This window comes from Pelophylax lessonae, assembly GCF_965119305.1.
Source record: "Pelophylax lessonae genome assembly, chromosome: 1".
NCBI lineage: Eukaryota > Metazoa > Chordata > Amphibia > Anura > Ranidae > Pelophylax > Pelophylax lessonae.
This window is the reverse complement of record NC_138768.1, coordinates 20,525,752-20,545,837: the sequence shown is the minus strand read 5'-3', so window position 1 is coordinate 20,545,837 and position 20,086 is coordinate 20,525,752. Positions and strand designations below refer to the sequence as shown.

Here is a 20,086-nt window from a genome sequence, read left to right as displayed (position 1 = left end):
GACCTCAAACTACTGGCTAAACTCCTGGCCACTCGTCTCAAATCCCTGCTCCCACATTTAATATGAACAAGCGGACTTCATGCCAGGGCGTGAGGCTCGCGACAACGTCTTGAAATCTATCAGCTTGATCCATAGGTTCCATTTGGATGATGTCGGGGGCCTTCTCCTGTCCACCGACACGGAGAAGGCCTTCGACAGGGTGACATGGGGCTTCATGTTTGCCACCTGTAGACACGTGGGCATGGGTGACCACATGTTTGCTTGGATAATGGCACTATATACAAACCCCTCAGCCTCTGTTAAGATAAATGGCAGCCTGTCTGAGCCGATCTATTTACGCAACGGCACATGACAGGGTTGTCCGCTGTCACCTCTTTTATTCATTTTAACCCTGGAGCCTTTCATTCGGACAATTAACTTGCATTCTTCCATCAAGGGCATCAGAGTGGATGGGAGGGAGCATAAGATTGCCGCCTACGCAGACAATTTATTATTTTATGTCTCTCTTCCGTTGACTTCACTTCCCAGTCTCATGGCAATGTTTGAAATTTATGGTTATATGTCCAATATGCTAATAAACTATCACAAATAAGAGGCCCTAAACTTAACCTTGCCCGCATCTCAGACGTCTGCCATTCAGCAGAACTGCTCATTTAGATGGAACTCGACGAGCATACAATACTTGGGAGTTAAACTCACCCAGTTTCCCAAAAATCTTTTTGAACATAATTATCTCCCACTTCTTACCAACATCACATGAGAGTTACAGGATTGGATGCCCAGACATTTCTTCTGGTTTGGCCGAGCCTCTATTCTCAAGATGGTTACTCTGCCAAAACTCCTTTACCTGCTACAAGCCCTCCCCATTGCCTTACCCTCAAGCTTTTTCAGAAAACTGCGCTCACTACAGATTCAATTCATTTGGAATCGTAAACAACCCCGAGTACATTTTGACACTATGACCAAATCTAAATCCTTTTGGAGGGATGGGCTTACCTAACTTCAAACACTACTACTGGGCGGTCCACCTGTCCAGGATTATAGATTGGAACTGTCAAGCTCATATCAAAGATTGGGTGGGGATTGAAAACTCCTTTTCCTCTGCTTCCCTGGCACACTCTCCCTGGATTCCCCGTCACATTGTCCCAAATTGCTAATGACGCATCCCCTAATTGGCCCCACTCTGAAAATGTTCCATAGCATTGCCCAAAAATATAATATTTCTTCTTCACCAGGTCCCCTTACCCCATTAGCAGACAACCCGGAGTTTCTGACGGGAATGCACAATCCTAATTTCCTAAAAAACACAGTGGATCCCATTTTGGCCAAAGACTGTTTTGTGCATGGGGTCTTTAGACAGGCTGCTGACTTTACGACACTGACTCAGACCAGAAAGATGCCTTACTGGTCTTACTTCCAAGCTCGTAGCTATCTTACCTCACAAAAAAGACGACCCTCACTTTGCAGACAGCTGAGTGACCTTGAACACCTACGCCACTTAGGAGAACGGGTCGATAAGACCATTTCCCTAAATTTATGCCTGGCTACAACGACATAACGACACTGGGCAGGACAGGTTTAGGGAGAGATGGAATACCTAGCTGAACATTAATATTTTGGATGCACAGTGGAAGTGAGCTTGCCTACTTTCGTACAAGTGCTCTCTGAGTACAAAAATGCAAGAAACCGCTTATAAACTCCTATCGCATTGGTATGCCACACCTGAAAAAGTAAAACGTTGGTATCCGCATGCAGATGATACCTGTTGGAGATGCGGTCGGGAAACTGGCACGATGACCCATATTTGGTGGTCGTGTCCGCTTATTTCTAAATTTTGGCAACAAGTTCAGACACTGAGTTCGGCTATTGTCGGTGAGGATATTCCCTTCTCTCCTGGACTCTGCTTACTGCACCTAAACTCCACACCGCTTCATAAATACAAGAACTCCTTGCTCATTCACCTCATTAATGCAGTCAGATCACTAATCCCACAACTCTGGAAATCCAGCTCCGTTCCCACTATTTCTGATTGGTTGAGGAAGGTTATGGAAATTTTTGAAATGGAAAAGGTGAGTGCCACGGCAAGAGACAAAATCCCTAATTTTCATTCCGGATGGGCTGCATGGATTACTTTCCAAAATACCCCACAATATGCATCCTATTTCCCTGGATCACCCTGAGTCGGCTGCCTACCCTCTACATCCTCCTTGCTTTTTCTAATTTCTCTGCTTTTTGCATCTCTTCCCCTCTCTGTTCAGTACCACTACTAGTACTAATTTATATCTTTTATGCAAATAAAGATTACATTTTCAAACTAGTACTAATTTACAACCTTACTTGATCTCTAGTCGCTCCTGCGACCTATTACAAGCTAAATTCAAATCCTGATTTTCGCAGCTTACTCATTACACTTGAGTATATAGTGTGTGCCTAGTCTCGTATGTGACAAGGGTCGGCTGGACTACATGATTATTTTATCCGCAACTAACTATCGCCGCATTGTGTTTATGACCAAGTTCATATAGTATTTTGATGTGCTTGTTGCAAGATGTTGCACTATTGTGCCTTTTCCAGTGTTAGATTTCCTACGCAACATGCTGTTCTCATCTTTTGCATTCTTTTGTTTGTTAAAGATGTTAGATGCTACTGTTCCATCACTGTATGACATGTATGTACCTGTGCTACCGACTCATTTACTTTATTTGATGTATTGTACTTCATGTTCTCAATAAACGTGATTGTTAAAAAAAAAAAATAGAAAGATGATCCGCACACCAGTAGTGGCTCTTAAAAAATCTTCACCTTTATTCAAAAACCACAGTACCCAACTGCTGATAAGATCCGTTGATGGGTTTCAGCCTATAAGGCCTTAATCATAACTACATTTAGACACAAAACTTTGAAATATATAGAGGCTCTACATATCACAGGCTCCACCCATCAATTCTCCTAATTGGTTGTAGACAATTGACAAAAGGCAAAATCAAATATATTATATACTAGGGAGTCTCATGTGTGTGCCACTAATGTTCATCATAAACTACACAATAATAGTATACATAGAGAAAAATTAAACAATAAAAAATTAGTGAGAGTGATTAAAAAATGTATAAAGAGACCAGAAGAGATGCTGGAGAGAGACGATGTATTGTAGGTGCAGATCTAGATTCCAATCTCAGGTTCAACCCCTGAGGCAATCTAGAATTGAGTGTAAAAGCCCACCATGCCTCTCTTCCCAGTAACCTTCTCTCCCTATCACCTCCTCTAGGTGAGTGAGACAGCCGTTCTTTTCCTCTAAAATTAAATGAGGAAAGATCACCCTGATGGCGTTCCCTAAAGTAGCGTGTTGCTATGGAAGTATTTTTAACATTTAAATAACTTGTGTCACAGTAGTGTTCCCCTATTTGGGCTCTCAAGGGACATGTGGTGCAGCCCACATATTGTAGATTGCATGATAACAATTAATCAGAAAACTACAAAAATTGTGCCACAGTTTACATATTGTTGTATGGTGAAAGTTTTTGCCTGGCACACTCAAATAACAGTACCTACAAGTCTTAATATTAAAAGGATAGTTCCCAGGGTATGCCAGCAAGGTGGGCTGGCATTGTTTGGATTAGAAAATATTAGGTGTTAAAGCATTTCCTAACGTGGGTGCTCTTTGACTGGAAAAGCGCCAGCCTGCTTGCGATATCCCATTTAAACCTTTGTCTGTGTATAATAAAGGCAAATTCCTTTTTTTTTTTATTTTAATTATTTGATAATATTCTTGAGAAAATGTAGTTACAAAGGTAATGGGTTGGCCTGTTACATTGTTTCTGATAGTATGAGGTTTACCTCTATTGCCTTTTCTATTCCTGAACGTGTCTACTAGCAATTCCTCTCTATTCTTCATCGGAGCTCTTTCTAGTCCTTAAATGTATATTGGGAATGCTACACCCTCTCTTTTATAGGCAATGATGAATCTACATTCCTGTTTAAAGGCTTCATCTGTTGAACAATTACGTCTAGCTCAAATAAATTCCCCATAAGAGATGGCATTGATGGCATGGGATGGATGACAACTATCTGCAAACAATGCTGTATTGCCAGAGCATGATTTTCTGTAAGTACATGTTGAAACGCTGCCTGTGGTAGAATCGCTCTGCAGTGTGATGTCAAGAAAGTTAATACTAGAATAGTTGTGTTCAATTGAAAAATATAGATTTAGCTGGTTGTCTTTAAGATACTCACAGAATTCATGCAATTCTACAGTGTCACCATCCCACACCATCAGGAGGTCGTCGATGTAGCAACCATACCAAACAATCTGTCTAGCGGTCATTTTGTTGCGCAGCGGTTCGTGAGAAGTGAGCAGAGAGATCAAATAACAATGTTGGAAGCAGACCGCCCCGGAAAACTGTTCATTGGTGGCTTGAACACAGAGACTACAGAGAAGGCTTTGGAAGGAGTATTTGGCAAATATGGCGGTATAGTAGAAGTACTTTTAATGAAAGACCGTGAGACAAACAAATCCAGAGGGTTTGCCTTTGTCACATTTGAGAGCCCTGCAGATGCTAAGGACGCTGCAAGAGTATTAAATGGAAAGGCACTAGATGGAAAGCCAATCAAGGTGAAGCAAGCCACAAAGCCATCCTTTGGAGCGGGCAGTAGGCGTGGGCCACCCCCTCCGCCAAGAAGTCGTGGCCCTCCTAGAGGTCTTAGAGGGTCCAGAGGAGGGGATTATGGTTCTTCAAGAGGTGGGATGTCACTGAAAAGAGGGCCTCCACCTTGCAGCCGTGGCCCTCCACCTAAAAGATCTGCCCCTTCTGGCCCTATCTATAGCAGTGGCATGAGTGGACGAGCTCCACTGTCACACGAAAGGGACAGCTATGGTGGGCCACCCCGCAGAGATTCACTGCCATCACGCAGGGAGGATATGATATGATAGTTATTCTAGAGACTATGGCAGCTCCAGAGATTCAAGAGATTATGCACTGCCTCAACGAGATTATGCCCATTGGGATTATGGTCACTCAAGCTCCCGTGATGATTATGGATCAAGAGGTTATAGTGATCGTGATGGCTATGGGGGGCGCGATAATGATTACTCAGATCATCCAAGTGGCGGTTCTTACAGAGACTCTTATGAGCCCTATGGTAACTCACGTAGTGCCCCACCTACAAGAGGGCCCCCTCCATCTTATGGTGGAAGCAGTCGCTATGATGATTATGGCAGCTCTCGAGATGGCTACGGAGGCAGAGACAGTTACTCAAGCAGCAGAAATGATATGTACTCAAGTGGATGTGATAGAGTTGGCCATCAAGATCGTGGCCTGCCCCCTCCAATGGATAGAGGCTATCCACCTCCACGTGATTCATACAGCAGCTCAAGTCGGGGTGCTCCCCGTGGTGGCGGCAGAGGCGGAAGCAGATCTGATAGAGGAGGTGGCAGAAGCAGCTACTAAAAGCAAAAAATCATTAAACATGGACCAAAGACATTCTGTAACAAGTAAAAGTGGCGTTTGCTCTGCATTTACCACCAGCGGACTACTAAGAGGAGTTTATTTTTCTTTTTATTTATCTTTACTTTTTTTACCTGTAAAAGTTTTCTCCAAGTTTGAGGAAGTTAAAATGCTTAATCTTCAGATTTTGTTAGCTTTTCTCTGAAATGTACAATGTGTAGTTTAAGTTGTGTATTAGTGTTGTAACTTTTTTCTAAAGTAAAGTCTCACTAAAAACAATCTGTCTAGCAAAACAATTGCTGGGGAAGAACAAAAAACATTCCTCCCACCAGTCCATGTAAAGGTTCATCATTTATGGTGAAAATCTGGCACCCATCAATGCCCCACAACAATGGATATAGTATACACCATCAAAAAAAAAAAAATAATGATGAGTTAATAAGAACTCAACACTCAATAGAATAAACTCCTGTAATTCTAGAGAATAAGAGCTGTAATGCCGAAGGCGATACTGATTTGCCTGCAGTCCAGTGCTGTGAGGGATTGAAGAATAGAGCGCTCTAATGTGATATGGGATAGAACTGTACTGGTGTACCTAATGTAACCAGGTAGTCTTTGGATTAAAGGTGTTGATATACCCATTCTCCCAAACGCTCCGATAAGGAGACAATTCCAGCTACAATAGGTCGTCCCTGCAAAGGACACTCTACCTTATGAATCTTGGGGAGATGATGGAAGACCCGCACCATAGGTTTGTCCACAAAATGATATTCAGTGGTTTTAGAGGATAAGACACCCATATTTTTACCCATCTGTAGATGTTTAAAGAGGATCGATTGAAAGATTTTTTTTGGAACTATTGGGTAGAGAATTTTATACCCAACTATTTCAAGCCTCTGTGTTTCCATTCAAATAAGTACATACAGTAGGTCAAGAGCCATAAACTCCTCCTGGGAAATGGGGATGGTAAATATTTCAGACTTTTCTACATTATCCTTTAAATTTGAAATCTCGCCATATTTTTTTTTGCTCCATTAGGATAGTAGGCAGCGTTTGTCTTGGGTTAGATACATAGAGCATAATATAATCTGCAAATACAGACACTTTATTTTCCTTACCATCTATTTCTATGCCATGTATTGGTTAATTAGCCCAGATTTATATTTTATTATTGTGATTTTAATGATGTGAGGTGCACTCAGCTCTCTATAAATGGTTCTTTCTGTCACATTAAAGACAAATTACATGTTTTACCCAACACTCATAATTTACTCTATTTTACTTAATATTGTTAACATATATTTTATATTAACTGCTTGTCTGCAGGACATGATTTCTGGAGTTGAGATAGGGTTTAACCATCAGAATATACACTTTTGGAAAAAATATAAAACCCAATATTCCAGCACTGGAGGTCAGTATGGCGAATATTTCCACAGCCACCATGTATTTCCCTCTGGTGCTCAGATAGGCCGGGATCATGGCAATCCAGACACTGCAGAACACCAGCATGCTGAAGGTGATGTATTTGGCTTCATTAAAACTGTCCGGTAATGTCCTCACCATGAAAGCCAGAACAAAACTCACAGCTGCCAGAAACCCCAAATAACCCAACATAGAGTAGAACCCGATAACTGACCCTTCATTACACTGAATGATGATCTTCCCAGGATAGGAGTGCATGTCATACTCTTGGTAGGGAGGGGACAATGACAACCAAATAACACAGATCAAAACTTGGACAGAGGAACAGGTCAGAACTACAACATTGGCTGATTTTACTCCCACCCACTTTGTCCATACACTGCCGGGTTTGGAGGCTTTAAAGGCAATGTAGACCATGATAGTCTTGGCCAGAACAGAAGAGACAGCGATGGAGAAGAAGATTCCAAATAAACTTTGTCTCAGCATGCAGGTTATATCCACAGGACGTCCGAGGAACAAGAAGACACAGAGGAAGCTCAGCAAAATGGAGGTCAGGAGGATGAAGCTCACAGTCCGGTTATTGGCTTTCACAATGGGTGTATCCCAATAACAAATGAGACTTTGAAATACGGCTAAAGTTATAACACAAAGGAATATGGCTACTGATGATAAAACTAAAACCAGCTCATCATTTTCATATGACAGAAACTCGTGTGTCTTGGGAACACATGTCATTTTTTTCTTGTCCGGCCACTCTTCATTGGGACATTTATGGCAAATTTCACTGTCTGAAAATAAAAAAAGATACATTTTTACACTGAAGCCTTTTTTTATTAAAAAAGAAAACTGTCCTTGGAGAAATACTTTGGCTGTAGATGGGATGTAATTCTGGTCCAATGATTTTGGTGCTTTATGGGTCTCTGACTGGAACAAATATGCAGAATGTGAGCAAACTTCTATTAGAAAATGGGTGAAATCTTAGGTGAAAGTTGAGTGATTTTTGAGTAAAAACATTGTTAAATAGACCCTACTGTATGTTTCAGACTTCTGAGCACATTTCTATTTGGTCAGTATAACAGAAGTTTGATATAATTGAATTATGTGATAATAAGTTTGTGTAATCCGGTTATGGATCCATTCAAAGCATTTACATATAGTCAGTCATTACTATTATAACCAAGAGGGTTAAGGCAGTGCTGGAAAATAATGTGACCACATAAAATATTAACACTTTGGGCCCAATTTGGACTTTGCACTTAGGGTTGTACTCACTTTTGTTGCCAGCGGTTTAGACATTAATGGCGGTGTGTTGAATTATTTTGAGGGGACAGCAAATTTACACTATTATACAAGCTGTACACTCACTACTTTACATTGTAGCAAATTGTCATTTCTTCAGTGTTGTCACATGAAAAGATAGAATAAAATATTTACAGAAATGGGAGGGGTGTACTCACTTTTGTGAGATACTGTATATACTGCTGATGAGAAAAGGTATTTAGCTGGTTATATTTACTAAAACAATTGCATTTCCATGTTCTGTGTAGTGTGGGAGACCGGATATAGTGAATGCAGGCTCCTGGGTTTTATTAACACTTGATTTTACTTTATACTGCTTCTATATTTATTTTTAATTCATATACTGTAAAAAGCACTGTTGTGACGTACATTGTACCTCTTTAAAAAGTTATCATTAAAATAATTTGCTATCAAATAAAAAATATAATTTTAACCACTTTCAGACTGGAGGATTTGGCTGCTCAATGACCAGGCCCTATTTTGCGTTTAGGTACTGCGCGACTTTAACGGACAATTACGCAGTCGTGCGACATTTTACCCAAATTAAATTGATGTCTTTTTTCCCCACAAACAGAGCTTTCTTTTGGTGGTATTTGATCACCTGTGCGATTTTTATTTTTTGCGCTATAAACAAAAAAAGAGCGACAATTTTGAAAAAACAAAAATAATATTTTTCACATTTTTTTATATGAAATTCTCAAAAAAAATGTAATGTATTGTATGTATGTATATTTTTTTAACAATTTAGTCCAATTTGTTTTCTGCTACATATTTTTGGTAAAAAAAAATCGCAATAAGCGTATTTTGATTGGTTTGCGCAAAAGTTATTGCGTTTACTAACTACGGGAAAGATTTATATCATTTTTATTGTTTTTTTTTACTAGTAATGGCGGTGATTTGCGATTTTTTTTTTTGCGGGACTGCAACATTGCGGCGGACAGATCGGACCCATGACTGATATTTTTGACACTTTTGGGGCTACCAGTGGACATTACTACAGTAATCAGTGCTATAAATATGCACTGTTACTGTAAAAAATGACAATGGCAGGGAAGGAGTTAACTGTACTGGTGATCAAGGGGTTAAATGTGTCCCTAGGGGTGTGATTCTAACTGTCAGGGGGCGTGGCTTGTGAAGTAATCACAGAGACATGCGATCCTATATAGCAGGATCACATAGTCTCTGTGAATACTTCAGGGAGAATGACAGATGGTTGTGTTTACATTGGCCGTCCATCCTTCTCTCTCAGCTGCGGGAGATCGCGAGTGGCCGGCGGACATCGGAGCCGCCGGTCACACGCGCTGGCTCCCTGACTCACGAGCGGGGGCGGGAGTGCCCCGCCGGCAGTGCGCGCTCGCCCCCTAGAGTCTCCTGAGCGAGTGACATAGTACTACGTTGCTTTGCCCAGGAGCGGCTGCCTGCCGCAGTAAAGTGGTTAAATTCAAATACATTACAGCAAGATTATGATTTTTGATGGTTAACAAATAACACACTCTAACCTGTTCTGTTGGAAATTTCTCCTTTGTCACATGGAACACAATTGTAGCAGCATGTGTGAATCACTTCTTTAGGGGCTTTCCGATATCCAGGAAGACACTTCTCATTGCATTGAGACTGTGGAACCTCAACAAATAATAGGAAACGTTATTTCTTATAAAAATACATAAATAATGTGTAAATCCTCAAAGAAAAACACCAGTTTGTAAAGTGTAGTATTACTGTAATCTATATTTATATTAAGGATGAGATTCAAATTCAGCTGAACTTTGATTTTTCAGGATTCAAAGTTTTGAATTTATGTTAAATTTGTAGTTTTATCAACAGTGTCCGATGAAGCCTTTTGACAATCTGAGGACGCTGGAGCACCCATCCCTTCACTATAACAGGATAGGCTTAAAGCAACCATAGTTTAGTTGGTGCTGGTATAGTTAGATCAGGGATCCTCAAACTTCGGCCCTCCAGCTATCGCTGAACTACATATTCCATGATGCATTGCAATTGTAGCTCCTGAACATCTGGAGGGCCATAGTTTGAAGACCCCTAAATTAGATAATAAGGAGAGCAAAGCAAAAATTAGCTAGGGAGCAGCAGAAGTGGAACCTGATTGAAGAAAAAATGGTTGACACCAACAATGGAGCATTTTATTATACACAAAATTAAGCAGCGCTGGCACTCAAGTGATATATTATAATACTGTTTTCCAATTAAATATATATAAATAACACTCTAATAGTATGTGCTCAATTGTGTAAAAAATCCTCATAAAAAATATTCATAATAAAACTACATTAGTAGAACGCAATCTAGTGATGATAAAGTGAAGTATATAAAAAAAGTCCATACAATAAATTAATTATACAATAGTGTCCTTATGGTGATCCAAAAGTAAAGTGCTCCAGTGCTGATATACAATAAGGTGCTCCAAACGTGATAGGTGCCCCTCTCGGTTCCCCACTCACCAACTCGCCAATATTTGGAAGCCTTGATAATATTGCACATAAGCCCTTGGCACCAGGATCTTTATACAAGATTCTCCATACGCCTTTCAGTATATATGCATGGGTCCACTTGCGCATCCACCATTAGGAATAAAAAAGGCCGTACATAGTGAAGTATGTAAATACAGTTTAATCTCGCTGCAAAGTCAAAAACATACTCACAGCATAAAGATAGTATATGGGCATGTACAAAAAACCTCGTGGTTACGCCGCTCGGCGTGCGTTCCACGGGGCAGGAAGTAGCCAACCGGAAATGATGTGCCGCTCCGTGCGTAGCAGGAAATACGTCGCGTTTCGCCGTAAGTTCCGGCATTTTCAAAGACTACGCACGGAGCGGCACGTCATTATGGATCACCATAAGGACACTATTGTATAATTAATTTATTGTATGGACTTTTTTTATATACTTCACTTTATCATCACTAGATTGCGTTCTACTAATGTAGTTTTATTATGAATATTTTTTTATGAGGATTTTTTACACAATAGAGCACATACTATTAGAGTGTTATTTATATATATTTAATTGGAAAACAGTATTATAATATATCACTTGAGTGCCAGCGCTGCTTAATTTTGTGTATAATATTCTGTCTAAGATTTTCTTAGTGTGCAGCAGCTGTACTCTATATACACATTCTCTTTATTAGTGTTGAGCGAACACGGACTGTATTATTCGTGTTCGTACCGAATAATTGGATTTTTGTTACCCGAACACGAACACGGACACTTTACTGTATATTCGGGTAAAAATCCGTGTTCGGTCGTTTTATTTCCGGGTTTTGCATGCTTTGGCGCTCTTTTCATGGCGGGCTTTCAACAGCCAATCAACAATCGTTTAACTGGTGTGCCTTAAGCCATCCCAGCCATGCCTGCAAATGTCTCAGTAGCTGTGATTGGCCGTCTGAAGCATGTGACCAAGTCTTTATAAGTTCGAGGCAGCCGCAGCGGCGTCATTATGCTGCTTAGATCAGGGACAGAGCACACATCAACGTGCTGGCTGCTGATTAGGGAAAGATAGGCAGGAAAAAAACATTTGTGTCCGGATAGAATTGAGGGACAGGTCGGAGTGTTTAGGCAGGGCGAGTTGTAGGCATTTTAGGGATAGAGTCTGCTGAATTATAGGGTCAGTGTCTTCTACAAACTACAATCGATATTGCTGTGTGGGGTGGGGTCTGCACTTAGTTCTCCTGATCTACGATCTCTTCTCAATCCTGTTAGGGACAGAGTCTGCTGAATTTTAGGGAAAGTGTGTTCTACAAACTACAATCGATATTGCTGTGTGGTGTGGGATAGGAGATAGGCAGGTGTCAGTGATCCACATCCATTTTTCTGTGTGTGGGCTGCAGTGAACACAATCTTTTTGGGGTGCAGTGAACACAATCCTTTTGGAGTGCAGTGAACAAAATCTTTGGGGGGTACAGTGAACACAATCTTTGTGGGGTGCAGTGAACAAAACCTTTGTGGGGGTACAGTGAACACAATCTTTGTGGGGTGCAGTGAAGACAATCCTTGTGGGGTGCAGTGAAGACAATCCTTGTGGGGTGCAGTGAACAAAATCTTTGGGGGGTACAGTGAACACAATCTTTGTGGGGTGCAGAGAAGACAATCCTTGTGGGGTGCAGTGAACAAAATCTTTGGGGGGTACAGTGAACACAATCTTTGTGGGGTGCAGTGAACAAAACCTTTGTGGGGTGCAGTGAACACAATCTTTGTGGGGTGCAGTGAAGACAATCCTTGTGGGGTGCAGTGAACAAAATCTTTGGGGGGTACAGTGAACACAATCTTTGTGGGGTGCAGTGAACAAAACCTTTGTGGGGTAAAGTGAACACAATCTTTGTGGGGTGCAGTGAACAAAACCTTTGTGGGGTACAGTGAACACAATCTTTGTGGGGTGCAGTGAAGACAATCCTTTTGGAGTGCAGTGAACACAATCTTTGTGGGGTACAGTGAACACAATCTTTGTGGGGTGCAGTGAACAAAACCTTTGTGGGGTACAGTGAACACAATCTTTGTGGGGTGCAGTGAACACAATCTTTGTGGGGTGCAGTGAACAAAACCTTTGTGGGGTGCAGTGAACACAACCTTTGTGGGGTACAGTGAACACAATCTTTGTGGGGTGCAGTGAACAAAACCTTTGTGGGGTACAGTGAACACAATCTTTGTGGGGTACAGTGAACACAATCTTTGTGGGGTGCAGTGAACAAAACCTTTGTGGGGTACAGTGAACACAATCTTTGTGGGGTGCAGTGAACAAAACCTTTGTGGGGTACAGTGAACACAATCTTTGTGGGGTGCAGTGAAGACAATCCTTTTGGAGTGCAGTGAACAAAATCTTTGTGGGGTGCAGTGAACAAAATCTTTGTGGGGTACAGTGAAGACAATCCTTGTGGGGTGCAGTGAAGACAATCCTTGTGGGGTGCAGTGAACAAAATCTTTGGGGGGTACAGTGAACACAATCTTTGTGGGGTGCAGTGAACAAAACCTTTGTGGGGTACAGTGAACACAATCTTTGTGGGGTGCAGTGAAGACAATCCTTTTGGAGTGCAGTGAACACAATCTTTGTGGGGTACAGTGAACACAATCTTTGTGGGGTGCAGTGAACAAAACCTTTGTGGGGTACAGTGAACACAATCTTTTTGGGGTGCAGTGAACACAATCTTTGTGGGGTGCAGTGAACAAAACCTTTGTGGGGTGCAGTGAACACAATCTTTGTGGGGTGCAGTGAAGACAATCCTTGTGGGGTGCAGTGAAGACAATCCTTGTGGGGTGCAGTGAACAAAATCTTTGGGGGGTACAGTGAACACAATCTTTGTGGGGTGCAGTGAACAAAACCTTTGTGGGGTACAGTGAACACAATCTTTGTGGGGTGCAGTGAAGACAATCCTTGTGGGGTGCAGTGAAGACAATCCTTGTGGGGTGCAGTGAACAAAATCTTTGGGGGGTACAGTGAACACAATCTTTGTGGGGTGCAGTGAACAAAACCTTTGTGGGGTACAGTGAACACAATCTTTGTGGGGTGCAGTGAACAAAACCTTTGTGGGGTACAGTGAACACAATCTTTGTGGGGTGCAGTGAAGACAATCCTTTTGGAGTGCAGTGAACACAATCTTTGTGGGGTACAGTGAACACAATCTTTGTGGGGTGCAGTGAACAAAACCTTTGTGGGGTACAGTGAACACAATCTTTGTGGGGTGCAGTGAACACAATCTTTGTGGGGTGCAGTGAACAAAACCTTTGTGGGGTACAGTGAACACAATCTTTGTGGGGTGCAGAGAAGACAATCCTTTTGGGGTGCAGTGAACACAATCTTTGTGGGGTACAGTGAACACAATCTTTGTGGGGTGCAGTGAACAAAACCTTTGTGGGGTACAGTGAACACAATCTTTGTGGGGTGCAGTGAACAAAACCTTTGTGGGGTACAGTGAACACAATCTTTGTGGGGTACAGTGAACACAATCTTTGTGGGGTACAGTGAACACAATCTCATACTTCTGAAGCTTTGAGGGTGCTGCCTGTTCTATACTCCTCCTCCTCCTCCTCATCCATCCTTTTAGGTGTACAAACAATAGTAATTGGGGCCTAGTGTGCTTCTGTACGTGTGAAAAACATACACTTTTTTTTTATCATATTTCCTATTCCGCTATTCAATAAAAACCTTTGGGGCTCAATTAAATTGCGGAATAGTCTGTGTCGGTACGTGTGAGATCCACCTTTCCAAGTTTTTGGGGTTCATCTCATACTTCTGAAGATTTGAGGGTGCTGCCTGTTCCATACTCCTCTTCCTCATCCTCCCTTTAGGGTAGGAAAAAATTTAATCGGGCCTAGTCTGTGTTTGTACGTGTGAGATACACAGTTTTTTATCCTATTCCGCTATTCAATACACACCCTTTTGGTGTAAAAAACATTAAATTGCGGCATAGTTTGCATATTTGACATTTGCATATATTGTGCCTTGTTGCGCTGTTTTGAGTACTCCACCAACATGGCCAGTGGCAATGACGCCGTTCTCAGCTTAACTATCCCACTTCTATGCCTCCTTGAAAAAACAATTCGGGCGATGATGGAAGAGGATGTGGCACAGGATGAGGAGGAGGAGGAGGAGGAGGAGGAGGATGAAGAGGTAACATTTCAAAGGCTTTCAGGGCAGTCATTCGCAAGGGGCTCCGAGGGTGGGTTCCTGCACACACAAACGCCAGGGACACAATTGTCCAGCAGGGGCACAGTTCTGGAGGATGAGGAGGATGAGGAGCTGGAGGAGGAGATGGAACCATGTTCACAGCAGGGTGGCACCCAGGCCAGCTCATGGCCATCACTGGTGCGTGGCTGGGGGGATACAGAGCACACGGACGATACACCTCCCACAGAGGACAGCCTTTCGTCGCCTCTGGGCAGCCTGGCACACATGAGCGATTACATGCTGCAGTGTCTCCACAACGACCGCCGAGTTGCCCACATTCTAACTTGTGCTGATTACTGGGTGGCCACGCTGCTGGATCCCCGTTACAAGGACAACGTACCGTCCTTAATTCACTCACTGGAGCGCGATCGCAAGATGCGCGAGTACAAGCGCACGCTGGTAGACGCCATGCTGCTGGCATTCCCATATGACAGCGGGGCCACAGTGGAAGCACAAGGCAGAGGAGGAGGAGGAGGAGGTCGCCAACTCAACCAGGGCACTGCCAGCACCTCAGAAGGCAGGGTTAGCATGGCCGAAATGTGGAAAAGCTTTGTCAGCACGCCACAACAAACAGCAGCACCAGCAGCTCAGATGGAACGTCTTAGCAGGAGGCAGCATTTCACCAACATGGTGGAGCAGTATGTGTGCACACGCCTACATGTAGTGAATGAGGGGTCTGCCCCCTTCAACTTCTGGGTCTCCAAATTGGGCACATGGCCTGAGCTTGCCCTTTACGCCTTGGAGGTGCTGGCGTGCCCTGCAGCCAGTGTATTATCTGAACGGGTATTTAGCACGGCTGGGGGTGTTATAACAGACAAGCGCAGCCGCCTGTCCAGAGACAATGTGGACAAGCTCACGTTCATTAAAATGAACCAGGCATGGATCCCACGGGACTTTTCCGTACCTTGTGCAGAATAGCAATGGATACCGACCTTACCCAGCCATTGTTCCATTTTTGCTCTTTCTCACTCTTTTGGGGTGTACCCTCATTTAAAATTTGTGAAAAGAAGCAGTGTTGGCTACCTCGTCCTCCTCCTCAGGGCCAGATTAATGTAGGGGCTATTGGAGCTGCAGCTCCAGGCCCCTACCTTTATATAGGCCCCGGGTTGGCCATATTCACTGTGACCGCTCTTCTGTCACTTGTAAACACAGAAGTCTGGCTTCTATGCTCGCTTCCCCAGGCAGCACCCTCAGAACCTCCCCACACAGCGCGAAGGCCGGACAAGGAGGGACAGTTGCCGATGCATGGATGTGTTTATGGGCTTCAGAGACAGCATCCCATGTTGAATTAGGCATGCATGGCTGCACCCTTCCTCCTCTGGGTGCATGGCAAGGCACGGCCCTTAAGGCCCTTCAAAATCCTCAGCACCAAGCCCATGATGCTCTTAATCCGGCCCTGGTCCTCCTCCACCGCCGCTTCCACCTACACCGCCCATAGGTGTGCGCAGCCTATTGCATTAGGGTGTGCACCCCAAAGTTGAAATACACATGCATGTGTTTGCCTACATGTACATGGCCCCGATACATTACTCTCCCTGCTGGCAAAGAGAAATAGAGCAGAGCAGGTGCGAGGGAGATCTTTCCCATCTCCTCACTGGCAAACAGAGCGATAATGCTATGTGCCCTAGGTGATTAGGGTGTGCCCAGGTACACCCGGCACACCCTGTGCGCACGCCTATGACACCGCCACATCCACCACCACCTCAACCTCCCTCCTACTCCATATGGGCCTCGTCCTTCAGAGATGAAGAACATTGTTTTATTTTTCTGTTTTTTTTTGTTGTTTTAAGTTATTTCCCTATCCACATTTGTTTGCAGAGCACTTGCCATGCTCTTAACTACGTTTTGCTGCCATTTGCAGCACTCTAGCCCTTTCCTTTGGTGTTTTAGAGCCATTTTAGTGCCTTAAAGTTCGGGTCCCCATTGACTTCAATGGGGTTCGGTGTCCGGGAAAAGTTCGGTAAAAGTCCGGGACACGGACCCGGACTTTTTTTTAAAGTTCGGCCGAACCCGTCGAACACGGACATCCAGGTGTCCGCTCAACCCTACTCTTTATATATTTCTAATTTTTATTTATTTATATATTTTTCACATAATTCAAAGATACAATTGATTGATTCACTAGAGTATCCATAAGCGCGGGTATAAATTAGTTTTTCACACCAACAATCGAGCACCATTTCTCCCACTGACACCAACAATGGGGCACCATTTCTCCCACTGACACCAACAATGGGGCACTATTCCTCCCAAAGATACCAACGATGGGGCACCATTTCTCCCACTGACACCAACAATGGAGCACTGTTCCTCCCAATAATACCAACGATGGGGCACCATTTCTCCCACTGACACCAACAATGGAGCACCATTTCTCCCACTGACACCAACAATGGGGCACCATTTCTCCCACTGACAACAACAATGGGGCACTATTACTCCCAAAGATACTAACGATGGGGCACCATTTCTCCCTCTGACACCAACAATGGAGCACTGTTCCTCCCAATAATACCAATAATGGGGCACTATTCCTCCAAATGACACCAACAATGGAGCACTATTCCTTCCAAAGATACCAATGATGGGGCACTATTCCTCCCAATAATACCAATGATGGGGCACTATTCCTCCCAATGACACCAACAATGGAGCACTATTCCTTCCAAAGATACCAATGATGGGGCACTATTCCTCCCAATAATACCAATGATGGGGCACTATTCCTCCCACTGACACCAACAATGGGGCACCATTTCTCCCACTGACAGCAACAATGGAGCACCATTTCTCCCACTGACACCAACAATGGAGCACTATTCCTTCTACTGACACCAACAATGGGGCACCATTTCTCCCACTGACACCAACAATGGGGCACCATTTCTCCCACTGACACCAACAATGGGGCACCATTTCTCCCACTGACACCAACAATGGGGCACCATTTATCCCACTGACACCAACAATGGGTCACCATTTCTCCCACTGACACCAATAATGGAGCACTATTCCTTCTGCTGACACCAACAATGGGGCACCATTTATCCCACTGACACCAACAATGGGTCACCATTTCTCACACTGACACCAACATGGGGCACCTTTTCTCCCACTGACACCAACAATGGGGCACCATTTCTCCCATTGACACCAACATGGGGCACTATTCCTCCCAATATTACCAATGATGGGGCACCATTTCTCCCACTGACACCAAAAATGGACCACTGTTCCTCCCAATAATACCAATAATGGGGCACTATTCCTCCAAATGACACCAACAATGGAGCACTATTCCTTCCAAAGATACCAATGATGGGGCACTATTCCTCCCAATAATACCAATGATGGGGCACTATTCCTCCCAATGACACCAACAATGGAGCACTATTCCTTCCAAAGATACCAATGATGGGGCACCATTTCTCCCACTGACACCAACAATGGGGCACCATTTCTCCCACTGACACCAACAATGGAGCACCATTTCTCCCAATGACACCAACAATGGAGCACTCTTCCTTCTACTGACACCAACAATGGGGCACCATTTCTCCCACTGACACCAACAATGGGGCACCATTTCTCCCACTGACACCAACAATGGGGCACCATTTATCCCACTGACACCAACAATGGGTCACCATTTCTCCCACTGACACCAACAATGGGGCACCATTTCTCCCACTGACACCAATAATGGAGCACTATTCCTTCTACTGACACCAACAATGGGGCACCATTTCTCCCACTGACACCAACATGGGGCACCTTTTCTCCCACTGACACCAACAATGGGGCACCATTTCTCCCACTGACACCAACAATGGGTCACCATTTCTCCCACTGACACCAACAATGGGGCACCATTTCTCCCACTGACACCAATAATGGAGCACTATTCCTTCTACTGACACCAACAATGGGGCACCATTTCTCCCACTGACACCAACATGGGGCACCTTTTCTCCCACTGACACCAACAATGGGGCGCCATTTCTCCCACTGACACCAACATGGGGCACCTTTTCTCCCACTGACACCAACAATGGGGCACCATTTCTCCCACTGACACCAACAATGGGTCACCATTTCTCCCACTGACACCAACATGGGGCACCTTTTCTCCCACTGACACCAACAATGGGGCACCATTTCTCCCACTGACACCAACATGGGGCACTATTCCTCCCAATATTACCAATGATGGGGCACCATTTCTCCCACTGACACCAACAATGGAGTACTGTTCCTCCCAATAATACCAAAGACGGGGCACTATTCCTCCCAATGATACCAAAGACGGGGCACTATTCCTCCCAATAATACCAAAGACGGGGCACTATTCCTCCCAATAATACCAATGATGGGGCACTATTCCTCCCACTGATACCAAATGTGGTGATGTTCACTCCCACTGATGCCAGGAAAATTTCCACTCCCACTGGCCACAGTCCAGCCCCCCAATAAACTGGCCCTTTGTTTAGAAAGTTTGGAGACCCCTGTTCTGGTACAATGGCAAATACCTCTGCTGCATCCATTGAGAGGGAGGCAAGGTTTGCCTTGGGACACAGAGATGTTTCTTATACTAATTCCATTAGAAAAGAGGGTAAAAGGACTGAAGACTTTGATGCATACAGTGGAGCTTCCGCCCTTCCTAAAACTCACTTTACTATTTCCAGTAGAAAATCCACACCCAACAGGCTTCTCTTCTCCAATTACTGGAGCAGATAGAAAGTTGTATCCTAAGCTTGAATTTTGTCAAATTTGACTTCACCTCAAATTTTTGTGGTTTTTCATCAAACATTTGTAAAAATCATCATAAAGTATAACTAAAGGTAAAATGTTTTTTCTTAGTTTTGGATGAAGTGGAGAGGAATTAGAATACCTGTTACGTTCTATAGCTTTCTGTGCCCCCGTTGAGGAGATTCACCCTCTCTATTTGTCCTGTTTACCATTATTATTGAAAGTAAAAATATAAGAAAATCCCATATTTTGGGTTGTCCCCAGAAAAGTTATAGAGAGGAATTCTTCCAATAGGGACACTAGTTCTGGTGACCTGGGGATCCCCAAGAAATGTTCCTAATTTTCAGGGGTTTCCTCTCACTTCTTGTTTGGTTATGGGACAGGAAGTGAAGGCAAATCTCCCAAATGGGACAAAGATGGCAAAGATAAACCTTGCCAGGGTTCTAATTCTCCCATACTCTATCCAAAATGAAATAAAAAAGTTTTGCCTA

At 43.5% G+C, this 20,086-nt stretch overlaps 1 pseudogene across 1 annotated transcript; it reads left to right on the top strand.

Annotated features, from left to right (window-relative positions):
• Window positions 1–4,322: 4,322 nt before the first annotated feature.
• LOC309551497 (RNA-binding motif protein, X chromosome-like) lies at window positions 4,323–5,589 on the top strand (annotated as a pseudogene). Its single transcript has one exon. The product of its transcript is annotated as an RNA-binding motif protein, X chromosome-like (transcript).
• The last annotated feature ends 14,497 nt before the right edge of the window (window positions 5,590–20,086 follow it).